Below are 17138 nucleotides of genomic sequence, written 5' to 3' on the forward strand. Positions count from 1 at the left end.
TAAAATGTAGACTGGCAATGGCAAGGAAAGCGTTTCTGAAGAAGAGAAATTTGTTAACATCGAGTATAGATTTAAGTGTCAGGAAGTCGTTTCTGAAAGTATTTGTATGGAGTGTAGCCATGTATGGAAGTGAAACATGGACGATAAATAGTTTGGACAAGAAGAGAATAGAAGCTTTCGAAATGTGGTGCTACAGAAGAATGCTGAAGATTAGATGGGTAGATCACATAACTAATGAGGAGGTACTGAATAGGATTGGGGAGAAGAGGAGTTTGTGGCACAACTTGACCAGAAGAAGGGATCGGTTGGTAGGACATGTTCTGAGGCATCAAGGGATCACCAATTTAGTATTGGAGGGCAGCGTGGAGGGTAAAAATCGTAGGGGGAGACCAAGAGATGCATACACTAAGCTGTTTCAGAAGGATGTAGGTTGCAGTAGGTACTGGGAGATGAAGAAGCTTGCACAGGATAGAGTAGCATGGAGAGCTGCATCAAACCAGTCTCAGGACTGAAGACCACAACAACAACAACAACATGTGGTAGGTAATTGTGAGCTGTGTAGATTATTTCTTATTTTTTGTTAGAACACTTTCAAGTGTATTAATTTCAGTCTGTCACATGCACAAAGGTGCACTGTATATTGTAGTTTTAGAATCAAAAGCTTCTAATATTTTCACTGTGACAGGATGTTAGAGTAGTCTGCTATTTGATATTGTAATTATGAGCTGTATAGATTGTTTCTTATTCCTTTTGCTTTTTTTTTTACACTTTCATGTTTTGTATGAGGGACGACAGGTACAATCAATAGCACAACTGTGGGCTGTATATAGAAAAGGGATAGATGTTGATGTTGTATGTGTAGAAAACTAGGGTGTATAATTTTATGTTTTTTATAACAAAGATTCTTTTATTACCAATGTATGTAATAGATCATACATGTAATCAATGAGTATTTAAATAATGTAAGAATAACCTTTTGTCTGTAATGTTGCGAGATGCACGGAAGTGTCTGACTGATTGGGTGTCGTAGCGCTGAGGTGCTACACAGAATGCGCCCGTACCACATAAGCCAAGCAGACATTGGCATGGGAGAGGCAACAGAGCCGGTGCGCTCCCCACTCCACTGCAGGTCGAGGTACACTCCATGCACCCACTACAGCAGGTCAACGGCCTGGGGCGACACGCACGTACCACTGGCCATTCATAAGTTCCGCCACCCTTATGACTGGGGAAAATATCCCGCAGAGGCAGCAGCGGGTGGTTTCTTCCGCTCAACGGCTCGTGCGGTGGCGCCACCGCAGAATGAATGACGCGTGGCAGAGTCCGGTGGGCATTTTTTACCAGCAACTATTAACTAGTACTGGACTGTGGCTCTGTGAAACAAGATGACTGCTCGTATGTCTCCATAAGGTGGAAAGTGAAGGACTGGTATTCCCACATTGTGAGCGGTGGAAAAGATTTTGTCTTTAGCAGACAGGACGATTCTTTTGTTTTGTCTTGACCACTGAACGGTGGGATCCATAAACTTTTGGCAGTGACTTGTTAAGTGTGCTTTGTGAATTGCATGTGGGGCGCTTGGTATACTTAAAGAGGACATTTGTTGTTTGGTGACTAATTATTGTATGAACGCAAGAAACTAAAGTGGGACATTGACATTTGCATTTGTAGTAGGAGATATTTCTTTAATTGGTGCAGGAATAAGTGCTGTTTTTTGGAAGTTACGACTTTTAATTACACCATGAACTGAAAGGACAGAACCGTGGGTGATAGTAGTTGTAGGGCCATTTCTGGATGACCAGATTCGTGTGGATGGTACTCTGAGAGTGACTATGACATTTGTGTTTAATGTGTTCAAAATGCCGATTTGAGTGACTTAAAGACTTTTGTCCGGGTAATCATGGGAGAGCTTTGACACCGAGACAGTGTTTCTAGGGAACCTGTCAGCAACTTTTTTGATCCCAAGGAAATCACAGAATGAAATGATTCCGTGTGACTCGCAAGATAGGAAATAATGTATTTGTACTTGTAATTGTGTAAATTTTTTTTATATGTTCATTCCTGAAGGGACAGCAAGTGTAATTGTATTTCATTAACATTTGTGTTTAGAATAGTTAGTGTTTTTTTTTCTTGTTCTGGGTTACCAGTTTACGTAGCATGTTTATTAGAATATTTGGAACAATGATGCTTTAATTATTAGCCAGTGGCGTAATACTAACGTAGCGGCTCTTGTTGCATTGATCAGTAAGGTTGTCACAGGGGACAAAAGTTTGCATTGCACAACAAATATCGGAATTAACTGATGCATTTTAATGTCGTGGACAGTAATGATCTTGTTGGTGTGTTGACTGAAGCCGCTTATTTGCATTATCACAGTGGTGATATTTTGCATTAAAGTGTAACGAAGGCTAGTCGAAATGCAAGTTCTGTCGTCCAAATGTGTAACAACAGAGAAATGAGCAGTAGAGTAAGATACGAGAGCTACTGGGGGATTCAAGCACTTATTGCTAAACTATTTACTGCATGTATTGATCAAAGTTGATGGACTGACTAGCTCAGCAGCAGGTATTTGTACTGGTGGACAAGGATAAGGTTAAACTCACAGTCGAGTAGTGGTGGCAATTTCTTAAGTGATGATAGTTAATGAGGTATGACATGATGTCTTAGGTTGACTATATTACGTAACCAGTATGTAACTTGAGGTATATTTCATTGTTTTTCTTCTCAGTTTTATTTCTCTGTTGGTTTGATGTATGTTTTAGAGTACTGATATGGAGCCTGACTTCTATGTGTAACTAGTGTACGAAATTTTTTTCTTTTGTTGATTTTGTTTTGTATTTAGACATTGCCATGTAAAGATTATTACAACGCAATTTCATGAGTACAATTAGTATTTTTTTATTTTTTGTCATAAAATTAGTGAAGTTTGGATTACTCATAAAAATAACGAAGATCCCAGTAACTAAGGAAATTTTAATCTCAACATTATTTTTATTTGTATGATGCAATGTTTTATTTGTTATGTGGATTGTTGTAAATTTGTATGTGTACGTTACTCCGGATTGTGGAGAGTACAATAATGCAACTACTGTGTCAATAATTTGGTAAAGTAACAGCATTTGGACGTCTATTTGAGTTCACCAGGGGCTAACGTCTCCTCCTGGTTATTTTGATGACTTGCTACGTTTGTTCTAATACAGCTTTCTTAAAAAAAATGTTCAGAACTACCCTCGCATTGCAAGGATAGTACCGTGCCATTTTTTTCTGCATCGGTAGCTGGTGGTGAAAGGATACAGTACCGTCCAACATTGAACATAGGTACAACATACTTCATTATTTTTGTCAGAACAACACTTTTTTTTGTAAAATAACTCAATTTCAATTAATACAGCAAAGCCGGATACCAGTGTAGGAAAGAATGACAATTTATTTATTTAATTGATCACATGTGCACTCCCACAAAATAAATCCCTACATCCAGTTTGGTGAGATCTGTGAAATGAATGAATGTATGGTCGTCTGCTAACCGCAGATAGTGAATGTGAATATATGATCATCTTTGAGACGATCCTTTGGCCACCTTTGGTGGGACCAAAGAGATGAAATTTACCTGAGCTTTGAGCGCCTGAAATGTGGCTGACCAATACGGTAGCAAGGTGCTCCCCCACTTCGGCAGAGGTGCGAGAGAACCTGAAGAACGTCCCTGTTTCAGCACTCTGCCGCTGGATCTTCTGCTGTTAAGACCTGTTTTAGTTGTGCCCCGTAAAGACAAAAGAGTGGAGACATGGTATGCATGTGGAATATTTAAGAGTAGTTTGAAATAATAATTTCTCTATTTCAGGAACTTTTGTGGAGAGAATTAAATGTCAGGCAGGTAATACTAATGGGATCGTAGTAATCTTCGGAAGTGACCAATGGTCACAATGAAACCACGTGTAGCAATAAGTTGAAATACTTCCGTGTGCTTAAGTTAAGCTGAATTACTAGGGTGTGTACTATAAGTTGAAATATTTAAGAAATAGCGTGTGCAGGACTTGAAATTAGAGGCGAGTACTTCCACGTGGTGAGTACTGTGTGAGTCTCAATCTGTGTATGAGACAAAGGATAAAGAGAAGTACTCGTCCATGGTATCACTTGAGGACTCGTGTGTGTGATGAATATGTTCTTAATATTACTTTGCGAGATATGTTTCCGTGTGACGCTTGATTCAAACTATAACACTCTGAGAGAGAAACAAGGTGAGTCAGCCGTCTATCCAGCAACGCCACTTGGCTTGCATTGCACAGGAAGACGTGCATATATCTCCAGAGTTCATAGTAGGAAAGTAGAATTACGAAGTGGGGCAGTGTCGTGTGAAACTGGAATAAGTATTAATTGAAGTGGGAAAGCTGAAAGTGATAATGTTGTGACTATTCCCTGTGCAGTATTTCATGTTGTAGTGTGGTGTATGTCATGTAATTTGGGTATGTGTGGTTTGCATGGGAGAGTAGCGAGGTAGTTTCTAAAGATTAGTGGGTTATGCGTGTTCCTTTTGTACTGCTCGGTCTGGAGGAAAGTTTCGTGATGATGATTGTGAGAGTCGAAGTGTGAGATATAATAAAAGATCTACCATTTTATCCAGAAAGTGCACTGTAGCGTTAAATAATTACGAGACCATAAGATAGAGAATCACCAATGTAAAGCCATGCCCACTGGGCGGAATTTCTCATGTGTTACTGTTATATGTTATAGAATTTGTGTGTTTAGGTTATAGAATTTATCAGAATAAATAAGATAGTGAAAAGAAAAAGATTGGTGGCCTTTTCCTTCGAATAGTATGTTGTCATGATACCCAGAATGTATAATGTGTGCGCCATTCATATTCAGTGCGATGGCCACGTGTTGTTCACAGCGGTTGAATGAGAAAGAAATTGTGGTATTGCCAGTGCGTAGTGAACAGTCACAGTTGTGTTAATTACTAACTGTCAGATGTGCGTTATCCGTTGCGTGATATTCATACAGGAGGATAATTTGTAACTTAATTGTGAGTACCAGAGTTCATGTTACTCGATAAATAAGTATGAATCCACTCGCTTGGCAGACCACTCATCTTGCAGGCCTGACTGCTTGATGCCACAGTATGAGCAAGGCATGTGGGTTCCACTCAACTTTAAGAAAGATCACTGCATACAAAGGAAGAGAAAGAGAGAGGGAGAGCTGTAGTTTGTTTGGCAGGTGACATAGGAACTAGGATGGGATATTTCATTCTGCGATGTACTCTAAACTGCCCAGGCTGCACATTCTGGTGGTACACTTCACGAAGTGCTTCACGAGTTATTACATCTGATTTGGAATATCACATCTTGAAGATATCACAAACGTTGCCCCAGAAGATTTGTCACAGAAGTATTAATTAAATCGTTAATTTATCATATAAAACTACTTGAAATAAAGAAAGATCCACACTGCACAGTAGATTACGTGCCTAAAATACAGTGTTATGTTTTTGACGAGAAATTTCATTAAATAATCCAAAATTGCTATCATTTGACGTCACGATTGGAAGTGGTGACATATAAAATGTTGGTAAGAATTTCTAATTTCGACATGAGTTCATACCATCACGGTTATGGAATTTCTGGCCACTCCATGTCAGCTAAGCGTATTTTCCTTTTTAAAGCGCAATAGAATTCCTAAATTGATTCTCTCTGCTACAGCAGGACGAAGGAGGGACGAGAGGGTTTACCATGTGATGGGAAAGTAAGAACAGAAAATACCACTGCAAGAGAGAGTCAACTGTGATGTACTGAGAAGCACTAAATACAGCACACCTAAACCACTATCCAATCCGTAGTAATGTCATGGCTAGATGTCAAAGATCGCTGTCAGTAGGGTATCTGATGTCACGACTAGTTTTTAGAGGGACTATAGAATCCATAAATTGGTTCTTTCCACTAGTTTCGGAAGGAAGAAGGGTCTACTGCGTGATACGAAAGAGACAACAGAAAATACTACTGCAAGATATAGTCCACTGCAATGTATTGAGAAGCACAAAGAACGACAAACTTCAGCCACTATCCAGACCGTACCAGTAGTTGTAATGACTAAGTGTCAGACGTCGCTGAAAACCTTGCACATCCTGCTTTCTCGTGTCCCGCTGTCCACAGGAAGTGTGCCAATGCTCTGAGGTTGGGGAAAACAATCGGCGCGGCCGCGGCCACAGCCTCAGTCGCAGACACGCGTGCGTGCCAGGGTGCATCACCCCCAGCCATGGAGGGCATCCGATGATGATTAGAGTGGTAGGAATTCTGATATCAATACGTCCAGCGCAAACACCCGTTATTTGAATCTTCCCTCACTCAAAACACACGTCTGCCTCTACCGCCGCTCACCAAGCACACTCGTCACTTCACCAGCTCCCGCTACTCTGGACATCGGACAGGTAAGAGCATTCTCTGTGCCTAACGCTGTCACAGCCAGAGATAATCCGTTACTTACAGTTGCCGACTCCTCAAGACCGCTACTGCAGCCAGCTGCATTGCACTGCGAAACAAGCAGGTATGGCTTGAATGTATACAGTAGTTACAATCAATTCCACGATGATGTAGGATCTCCTCAAGTTTTAAAAAATCGCTTTCCCAATCCTAGACAGTGATGTTAACCATAAAGCTCGAATCGCTCCCTTTTATAAAAGTTATTTTCGAAGAAATTCTAGGTATACGTGCTTTTTCACAACACTAAGGTTCTTTACTTGTTGTGAAAATCCTGTAACACTGTGGCATACGTTACATTTCCTCTAAGTATTCTCTTATCAAGTAGAAAAAAATCTTTTGTTATCTGTTACATCATGCATCACAGTGCTTGAAAATTAAACTCATCTTTGGCTCATGACGAAGTGCTAAGATCTACTACCTCTGCCACAGGATGCCTCTTCACTTTCGGACTCTCTTAAGGTGACCAAATGCATCGGCACATACGAAGCATCTGAACCCAACAGCAAAGGGAAGTTGCAAGTGTCAGGTTTATACTATGTATCACTTTATAAACTCGGTAATACATCCGATTTTATTACGAAGGTCGTCTCTCCCTGTGTAGGTGGGAGATTGAAAGATTAAAATATATCGACCGAACGAAAACAAAAAACCGCGTGTTTACCGCTCCTAGTCAAGAATCATAACTGTGGTGCCCTTGCCATCGCTTCCACCTGCCAGGCGGCATGTCGTTGATATCAAATTGTCAGCCTAATTAATTAAATTGATCATGAGAGTCACTTTGCATGCCGAGTAATTTTCATTTTTCAGTATTCGGATTACACTCACAGGTAATTGAAATGGGAACCCCTGGAGGGAAGATGATGTTCTCTTTGGGGAAGACGATTGAGAACCAACACTTGAAGCTGACCACAGAAGGAGTCTACAATGGGCAACATACGTTTCACGTAAGGTCTGCGCTATTAAAAACACGATCACAACGACTACAATACTGCCACCCTGGATAGAAAGGGGTCTTGGTTCTAAATGCACACATAAGACTCGCTGACAGTGTCACGCTTTCTGGTAGAAATGCTTTCTGCACTTTGGAATCATGTCTATCCTTTCAATCACATGTTTGCGTTGGATCCTATGGAGATGTCATTCAGTGATTACAGCGACTGGTGAACCATATTCGTGCCACCCTCAATTCAATAAGTGTAACATAAAGCAATATATTCATGCGATCGTTAACAGCAAACCTCTCCAAACCCTAATCATCAGAGGACTTCCCACTAACGTGTAATGTTGAAGCATGTCCATCCTGTTTCGTACCCTCCTCTACATGGACGAATATGTGTACGAAGTAGCTCATTTCTTTGCTACATCTTGGACATAAAATCGACTCTCCAGTTTCATATACGTAAAAATCGACTGTTACTATACTTTTCTTGATCGTCCTATCCTAAATGCATGAAGTGGATGATCCAGGAGAGGGGAAGTCTTAGGATTTCTTAGTAGGTTGGCTTATAAGATGAGCAAATATTCACACGGAAAACTGTGGAAACAGTATCGAAAATGTCATAGAATCGGTAAAATTCGACGAAAACATGGTATAATCACGAAAAATAGATGTGAGATATGTAAAAATTGACGGAAGTATCATGAAATACGTAACATCGTGAAAACCTAGTGACATTACGAAAAGCGGCTGAGAATACATAAAATTACAGACAAATACCATGAAAAGGCTACTGAGCAAAATCGATAAAATAGTGTATTCTGGAGCAGGAGAGTAAACTGATGCAACATACACACATCTTAATAGTGGATAGATGAGGCATTCTAGAGAGAAGGCGTCAGGGCGAAATGGCAATACTATCCCACACATGAGTAATACGCCCTAACATCGGTCCGTGATTTCTGTGTGTTAGAGGAAGATCACCAGGGACGGTGGTAAACTGAGATAACACTTTTATATTTCCTGTGGCTACTGATGTCAGTGTGTAAGATGTCACTGTTTCTTTTTTGGATGTCGACGGTCATTTAACAGGGCTGTTCTGGACATAATATACACACATCAAAAAAATGTTTGCATCACCTTCGTTCCGAGAGTTCCGAAACCTGCACAGAAAATTGGAATAGAGATCAACATAAACATCATATCCCCACGTTTTATGGCTCATGAAAACCACACATTGCATGTTGCACCAACCATACAGCGAGACCTTCAGAGGTGGTGGTCCAGATTGCTGTACACACCAATACTTCTAATACCTAGTAACATATCCTCTTGCATTAATGCATGCCTCAGTTCGTCGTAGCATACTATCCACAAAATCATCAAGGAACTGTTGGTGCAGATTGTCCCACTGCTCAACGGTGATACGGCGTAGATCCCTCAGAGTGGTTGGTGGGTCACGTCGTCCATAACCAGCCCTTTTGAGTCTATCCGAGGATGTTCTGTAGGATTCATGTCTGGACAACATGCTGGCCACTGTAGTCCAGCGATGTCATTATTCTGAAGGAAATCATTCACGAGATGTGCACGCTGGAGGCGCGAATTATCGTCCATGAAGACGAATTCCGATATTGTTGCACTGTCGGTCGGAGGAGGGCATTCACATATCAAATGGCCGTTATGGCGCCTTTCACGACCACCAGCAGTGTACGTCGGCCCCACGTAATGCCACCGCAAAACATCAGGGAACCTCCACTTTGCTGCAGTCGCTGGACAGTGTGTCTAAGGCGTTCAGCCTGACCGGGTTGCCACAAAACACGTCTCTGACGATTGTCTGGTTGAAGGCATATGCGACACTCATCGGTGAAGAGAACTTAATGCCAGTCCCGAGCAGTCTATTCGGATTATTGTTGGGCCTATCTGTTGCAAAGATGGACCTCGCCATGGACGTCGGGAGTAAAGTTGCGCATCTTGCAGCCTACTGCGCACAGATTGAGTCATAACACGACTTCCCGTGGCTGCACGGAAGCATTATTCAACATGGTAGCGTTGCTGTCAGGGTTCTTCCAAGCCATAATCCGTAGGTAGCGGTCATCCACTGCAGTAGTAGCCCTTGAGCGGCGTGAGCGAGGCATTTCATCGACAGTTCCTGTCTCTCTGCACTTCCTCCATGTCCGAACAACATTGCTTTGGTTCACTCCAAGACGCCTGGACACTTTCCTTGTTGAGAGCCTTTGCTGGCACCAAGTAACAATGCGAATATGATGAAACTGCGGTATTGATCGTCTAGGCATGCTTGAACTACAGACAACACGAGCCGTGTACCTCCTTCCTGGAGGGATGGTAGAAACTGATCAGCTGTCAGGCCCCCTCCATCAATTAGGCGCTGTTCATGCATGGTTGCTTACATCTTTGGGCAGGTTTAGTCACATCTCTGAACACTCAAAGGGACTGTGTCTGTAATACAATATCCACAGTCAACGTCTGTCCTCAGGAGTTCTGGGAACTGCGGTGATGCAAAAAATTTTTTGATGTGTGTAATTTCCTAACCGTAATCAGGCTTGAACTTTGTGAACAGCAGGCGTCATACATCTCTGGAAATATATGTAATGTTAGTGTTACAAGGAATTGATGTTATCTTTGGTGTGCAAGGTAGTACTCTTATCACTGTACAGCTTGCCAGTTTAGTTTATGATAAAGTTGCAGGGAGATTGTGTGTCATGCACTGCTGTATATTTCTTACATTGGAACATTGACAGTGTTGCATTCTACGTGACTTATACATCGAAAGCCGCACCACTCTAGCATTGCTCCGTGTTTTAAGTGCAGGAAATTGTAGCCTTAGCAGCGGATGTGTTTATGTTCAATGATCATTTCTCTGTTACCAATACCTTCTTGTTACTGACTCTAGAACAATACTTCTGAATTGATAGAGCAGTTGACCTACATAAAATGTTTTGAACTATCTGGAGCTCCATCATGCATACAAACCACCTGTTACTTCTTATAAACATCTGTTATACCATCTCAACACTTTCATCTCTACTATACACCGATAAGGGCTGCTAACCGCCTCGACATGCGCGTTTCTTGAGAGATCTTGTGCATTTGGAAGAAAGCCTTGAGGAAGATTGGCGCAGAACAGTGGTCACTGAAGAGCGGTTGTGGACTGGGCGCGCTATGTTCCTTCACAACACATGGAATGTACTGCATATGGTAGCCTCCTACTTCTAGTCAGCTGCAAATTTAATCGGTGACAGTGTTTTAGGACATTGGTGGCATGCTTTGGTGTGTATATATATATACTTACTTACTTATCGCGAATGGACCCAGAAGGATCACGCAAAGCTTTCTGACGTCGTTTCTTCCATACTTCTTTCATTCGTTCTCCATGTTTTCTTTTTCTTTCTTCTGTCCATTGTGTTCCTGGTCTCTTTAGTGCTTCCTTCTCCGACAATACATTCCACTTTTCCACCTTATTTCTAAAAGTTTTTCTATCTTTGACATCTTTAAGTTCAATATTTGCTTTTTGTAAATCTAATTTTACTTGGCTAATCCATGGTGTTGTTGATTTGACTTTTTCTATGTAAGTGAGAATTCTGTTGGTGAGTCGTGTGGGGGGAGGTCTAGTGACATGTCCATAAAATTTTAATCTTCGCCTTCTTATGTCTGCTGCCAGGTTTGATATAGTTTCTGTGGTTCTTCTTGATTGTATCCGGTATCCTTCTTCTGTTAATTTTGGACCTAAAATCTTTCTCATAATTTTTCGTTCTTCTTTTAGTATTTTTTCTAAATCACATTTTGTGTGGAGTGTGAGCGTTTCACTAGCATATAGTGCTGCTGGCTTAATTACTGCGCAGTAGTGTCTGATTTTTGTGTTCGAGGAGATGCACTTTTTATTGTATATTTCATGTGTCATACCATATGCTCTCTTCATTTTCTGTTGTCTGATCTTCTGTGCAACTTTCTCTCCTCCGGTTGGCTCCAAAATTTCACCTAGGTATTTAAAATGTTTTACTCTATTTATTTTTCCATATTTTGTGTTCAAACTGTTTATATGGAATTTTGTACAGAAAAATTCTGTCTTTTGAAACGAAATTTGTAAACCTACTTTATCCGCGCATTCCTTAAGGATCTCTATTTGTTTGGTGGCGATTTCTTCATCATCTGCAAGTATGGCCAAGTCGTCCGCGAATGCTAAACAAGATATCTCCACGTTGTCTTTGGTTCTACCAAGATGGATTGGTTTCCAGTAGGATTGATTTTTTAATTCTTTTTCCCATTCCTTAATGACTTTATCCAGGACTATATTAAACAAAAGTGGAGATAGCCCGTCACCTTGACGTACTCCAGTTTTTATGAGAAAAGGTTCAGAGATTTCTCCCCTGAATTTAACTTTAGATACAGTGTCTGTCAGTGATTCTTTGATAAGCCTTAGTGTTTTGGAGTCAAATCCAAGTTCCTCTAAAATGTTAAACAAAGATTGCCGGTCAATTGAGTCATAGGCTTTCTTAAAATCTACAAATGTACAAATTATGGGGGCATTTCTAATTGCTTTGTGTTTTAATATTGTCTTTAAATTAAATATTTGTTCTATGCATGAGCGACCGGGGCGGAAGCCTGCTTGATAATCACCAATTTGGCATTCCAGCTGCTCTTGTGTTCTTTTCAGCAGCATTTCCACCAGAAAGCGTGATACTATTGGCAACTCTCCAAAATTCAGACAGCATTTCCACCAGAAAGCGTGACACTATCGGCGACTCTTGGGTGTGCATGAAGAACCAAAACCCCTTTTTATGCAGACTGATGGTAACATACTCGTTGTTATCACTTTCTTAATTGTGCGGTCCTTACGCAAAATGTATGTTGCAGTGGTAGAAGCCTTCAGTGATCCTCTTCAAAAGCTGGTTTTCGGTAGTCTCTCCACAGAGGACACTGTCTTCTCTCCAGAATACCCATTTGAACTATCTGGTGAGTGTAATCCGACAACTGAAAAAGAAAAATTACTCGCCATGCAAAGTACTCTCATGATCAATTTCATTAATGCCACCTGTGTTTTAAGTTAGTCTGCTACCAGTTTTGCGACATCGTCAATTTGTGTGTGTGTGTGGGGGGGGGGGGGAGGGGGCTGAAATAGCTACTGTGTCCACCATATATTCCTATATCACAATTATGTGACCAGAACTTATTTTAATATCAGCAGTATTTCAGGATCGATTGATAAGTCAGGTATTTGCTTGGGAAGGAAAGCATATCTGGCAGGTTCACTCATGGATGTAGAAACAGGACATGACCACTTGAGATCACAGCCGACAGTACACATCAGCGCAGCAAGACTGGTGGTGTTTCTAAGCCCCTCCAGTGCATCCTGATTCTGGGCAGCCTGTGCAGTTGGTGAGATGCAAGAAAGTTTGTTTTTCAGAAATGTTTATGTGACCTGTGTAATTATGTGTTTCCCTACGTGGTTGAACTGAATAAAGCACCACAATTGTTGAAATATTCCCTACACCAGCCTCAATCCCATTAATTGCTTCAATGGACAATATTCCACTTATTGTCTTTAAACAATATTCCATACACTGCAATCCATTTCCCAACATATTCCTTAAATTCATTAATAAACTATCTTCCATACATCGCTTCCTATCCCATAAACTGTTTAAATAAACAATATTCCATGCATTGTCTAAATTGTTAAACAATGTTCCATACACTGGAATCGATTTCCTGCCAAACTCTTTACATAAATAAATTAACTGCATCTGACACACCGTTTTGCATTCCGCAAATTGTTTAAATGAACAATATTCCACTCATGGACTAAATTGTTTAAACAATATTTCTGCAATCGGTTTGCTAGCCTGTGTGGCTGAGCGGTTCTAGGTGCTTCAGTGTGAAACCGCAGTGCTGCAATGGCTGCAGGTTCGATTCCTGCCTCGGACATGGATCTGAGTGACGACCTTAGGTTGGTTGGCTTTAAGTAGTTCTAGGTTCTAGGGGACTGATGACCTCAGATGTTAAGTCCCATAGTGCTCAGAGCCATTTGAACCACTTGAACCACTTTGCAATCGGCTTCTTGGCAAAAGGCCAGAGAACTTAGTATTGTCCCCACCAGTATCCAGGTAGGGAATTGGGAGAACTGGAGGTTTGCCAGAGGGGAAGGGGTTAATTAACTGATGAATTAAGTTAGTTAGTCAATGAAATTGATATGAAAAGTGTTCTTATTTATATAGGCTAGCGGAGATCCCAAAGGGCTGGGGCAGGAAGAAGGGGAAGGGAAGGAGGAGGGGGAGGTGGGTGTTTCTTGGAAAACCACTTAACCAAACAGTAGGTTAAGGACTTGTCAATGAAAAGGAGGGAGTATCCGCAGGGGTTCATAATCGTCCTAACTGAAGTATGGGTTAGGAGTCTGTCAATCAAGAAACATCAACAGGTTTGCATCTAGATGTATATTTGCCCCTGAATGTAGGGATCCTGCACTAACAAATTGCACCAGAAACTGCACTGACCCACTACTCATCAACCTGTAGGGACTTATCACACTCGGTTCTGCAGCTACCACTTTGTTCCCGGTGGTCCAGTCACTGACCACACCACTGTCCCTCGCTCACTTCAGCTGCAGTAGTGCTAACAGACATCGTATGCTCATGCAGTCTGCCCTCTTGCTGTAACCACGAACAATACAAATGTGCTGCTAATCATGGGACAAAATAATACATCGTTTGACCACGCCTCTCTCTATACTATCCATGGAAGTCGATTGTATACATGGGTACTTGCAAGTCTTATGTTTGGCCTCCATTTGCAGTGGTTGATAGCTCAATGGCTTGTATTAGTTCACACCAACCGCCGATTTTAAATAGAAAAACATTCGAAACTGGCCTATAGCAGAAAATAAATAAGGATTTCAACCAAAGGTGTAGGAAGTTGTCATTTCACAAGTTTTGTACAGTTATGGTACCTCCTCAAACTAAATGTTTTCATTATGATACACGCCCTTTTTAGTATCCTTCCCAAAAGAAAACATCATAATGAATAGAATGTCAAGTCCAGATGATGATGCCACCGTCTTTTGTGACTTTTTGTGATTTTATTAATACTTTTAGGACACTTCCAGCACGATTTTGTCAGGTTCGCTATAAACCCCAGGTCACTTGTTTCAGACATTTGGAGTCAATGTAATTATTACATTATTATTATTGCTATTATTATTATTATTATTATTATTATTACTATCCTTTCCCCATAGCTTTGCCTGCATCTGCCTTCAGCAGACAAATTGAATATACCTCACCTTCCCCACTCTTTTTACCCCTCTTCCTCTCTGTGTGCATCCATCTCATCATCCAGCCTCCATCTAGTTATGTCTGGCACCCACGCTCTCTTCATCTCCTCCTCTGCCTCTATTTGCCCATTTCCCCAACCCCCTCTCTCTCTTCCCTCCCACTCCTTCTGACCACAACCTCCTCCAATCCTCCTCCCCCTCTCCCCATCCATCTCCACCTCTCCCTCATCCTTCTCCATCGGCCCACCACCCCTCTACAGCATCTGCCTGCCTCAGGCAGCTCCCTCTCCACCTCAGTCCATTACTCACTGTCGCATGTAACTCGCGTAGTACTCAAAAAGGCAGCCACATATAAGACAAGAAAGTAGGTTAGCATTGCATTGTCACCATATTCCAATGTATGTAGGAAGTTTCAAGTCTCTAACTTATCAGGAAGCAAGTTTAAAATTAGTTACAAAGTTTTCACTGAACAAACAGACAAGAAAGCGACTTAATAAATATCTGTTAAAATTAATTTGTATCAGACGTTAATTGTATAGTTCCTCCCTATTTGAGGCAAGCTCCGATTCAGATTTGGCACGGGTCACAATTCTGGTAATGTCTTTGTCAAAAATTAATTTATTCACGCTTATGCGTTTCGATATAGAAAAATTAATGAATAAATTTATATGAGACCACTACATTTCCAGAGTTGTATCCCATTAACTATACAGCCCGTCTGGCTATCTGTCATGCCACTATGTGTCACTATGTGATGACTGTATAGATTAATAAATAAAACTGTAGACAATTAGGTGTGCCGCCTGCATTGATGTTAGAGTTAGAGTTTAGTTTTATTTTTATTTATTCATTTATTTTAAGAAACTGCTTTTTTCTGGGCTGTACACAGCTCCATTGAATGCAGGCTAGTATTTAATTGAATGTAATTCAGCTCTATTTGTAAGAATCTTTTGGTAAATATTTTTATCATTAACGTAATAAGGATTGTTAGATCTACTGGTAACTCCATTAAATGTTGCTCCATATGCAGTTTTTCCTTTAATGTGTGAGGTGATCTGCAAAACAATGTTTGTAATTAGCATGTTAAGTTTTGTACAAACGATGGAACACAAGGCGAACACACACTGAAGATCACGGGAAGTGACCATCGTTCAGCTGACGTCTGCTGGACAGTACATCACAGAAGGGTTCCACCCCCGCAATGGAGGCCAGACCCGCTGACCGTGCACATGGTAGGAGAGAGAGAGAGAGAGAGAGTGGCCATGCGAGCTGTTCAGCAGCCCGAACACTCACTTGTCTGAAAATGGATTACCCACAGAGGCACCATGACGTTTCGACGAGGGGTCTCGAAGAAAACGCAGTCATCTCCTGACGGATTTCTTGCGGGCCAGAAACGTGTCATTTGGCTCACTGTTAACATGGCATTTCAGTTGGTGAATGGTCATGCAGAGGTTAGACAGCCAAACTCATGATGTTTCCAGTTCTCTGTAATGTGCTAAAGCTCATGCCACGACATGTCCTAACCTCTCGTGGCCACAGAGAACAGACTCATAAGCTTGTCTCTGCAAGTGTACTCGAGGTCTACAGTTGTGAACTCAAAAGTCACCGGGTGTCTTTCTTTCCTGTAGAGAACGCTTTAGGATGACCTTCTGTTACCAGTAGTGCTGCGCCACAAACGACATTCCTTTGTCTTTGTGTGAGAACCACGATCCTCTTACTCATGAAGAACTGACTGCAAAATCAGTACCAATACCCTAGGACAACCTACTGTGCTGAGTACGTAGCACTGAGCCACTAGTGACACTCCTTATTTCTTTATGAAAACTATGAGCCTTCTCAATAACGGCTCTTGCGTGCCTTACCTCACTTAGTAGAACCAGTCCATTATGATCACTTTGCGCCTTCATGACTCTCACCAGCTCCAGGCCACTAAAAAAGAAATTGAGAAATTGATCATGGAAGCCTTTTTCTATGTCCATTCATGGCCCAACCATTCTGTCTGATCATGCTAACACGATGACCAGACGCCTGGTCAACCACCCTGCAAATGGAGGGACGTACCAGGAATATGGACTTGATGTGGCCAACCCAACGATGCTATGGAAGCGGACTTCGAAAGCAGGTAATGTGTGTCAATTCATCTGAGAAGAAGTACATTACCTCCCAGTGTTTGTGTACCTGAGTATGCGAACAATGACTGTGTGCGATCGAGCTGCCGTAGTTTGAGGATGTGTTAGATTAGTTTTCTGATTCTTTTCTTTTCTTTTCAGCTAGACAATAACAGAAATAAATGTAGATGAAAATAAGAAAGTAGACGAATCATGTATGCCTGGTTCACCTGTTATTGTGTTTTACTTGAACTTACTCTCTTCAGATTTAGACTATATCGATATAAAGATTACACTACATTAGCTATTACACCGCAACAAATCTTTTACAGTGGTAC

This window comes from Schistocerca nitens, chromosome 1 (genome assembly GCF_023898315.1).
Source record: "Schistocerca nitens isolate TAMUIC-IGC-003100 chromosome 1, iqSchNite1.1, whole genome shotgun sequence".
NCBI classification, from domain to species: Eukaryota; Metazoa; Arthropoda; class Insecta; order Orthoptera; family Acrididae; genus Schistocerca; species Schistocerca nitens.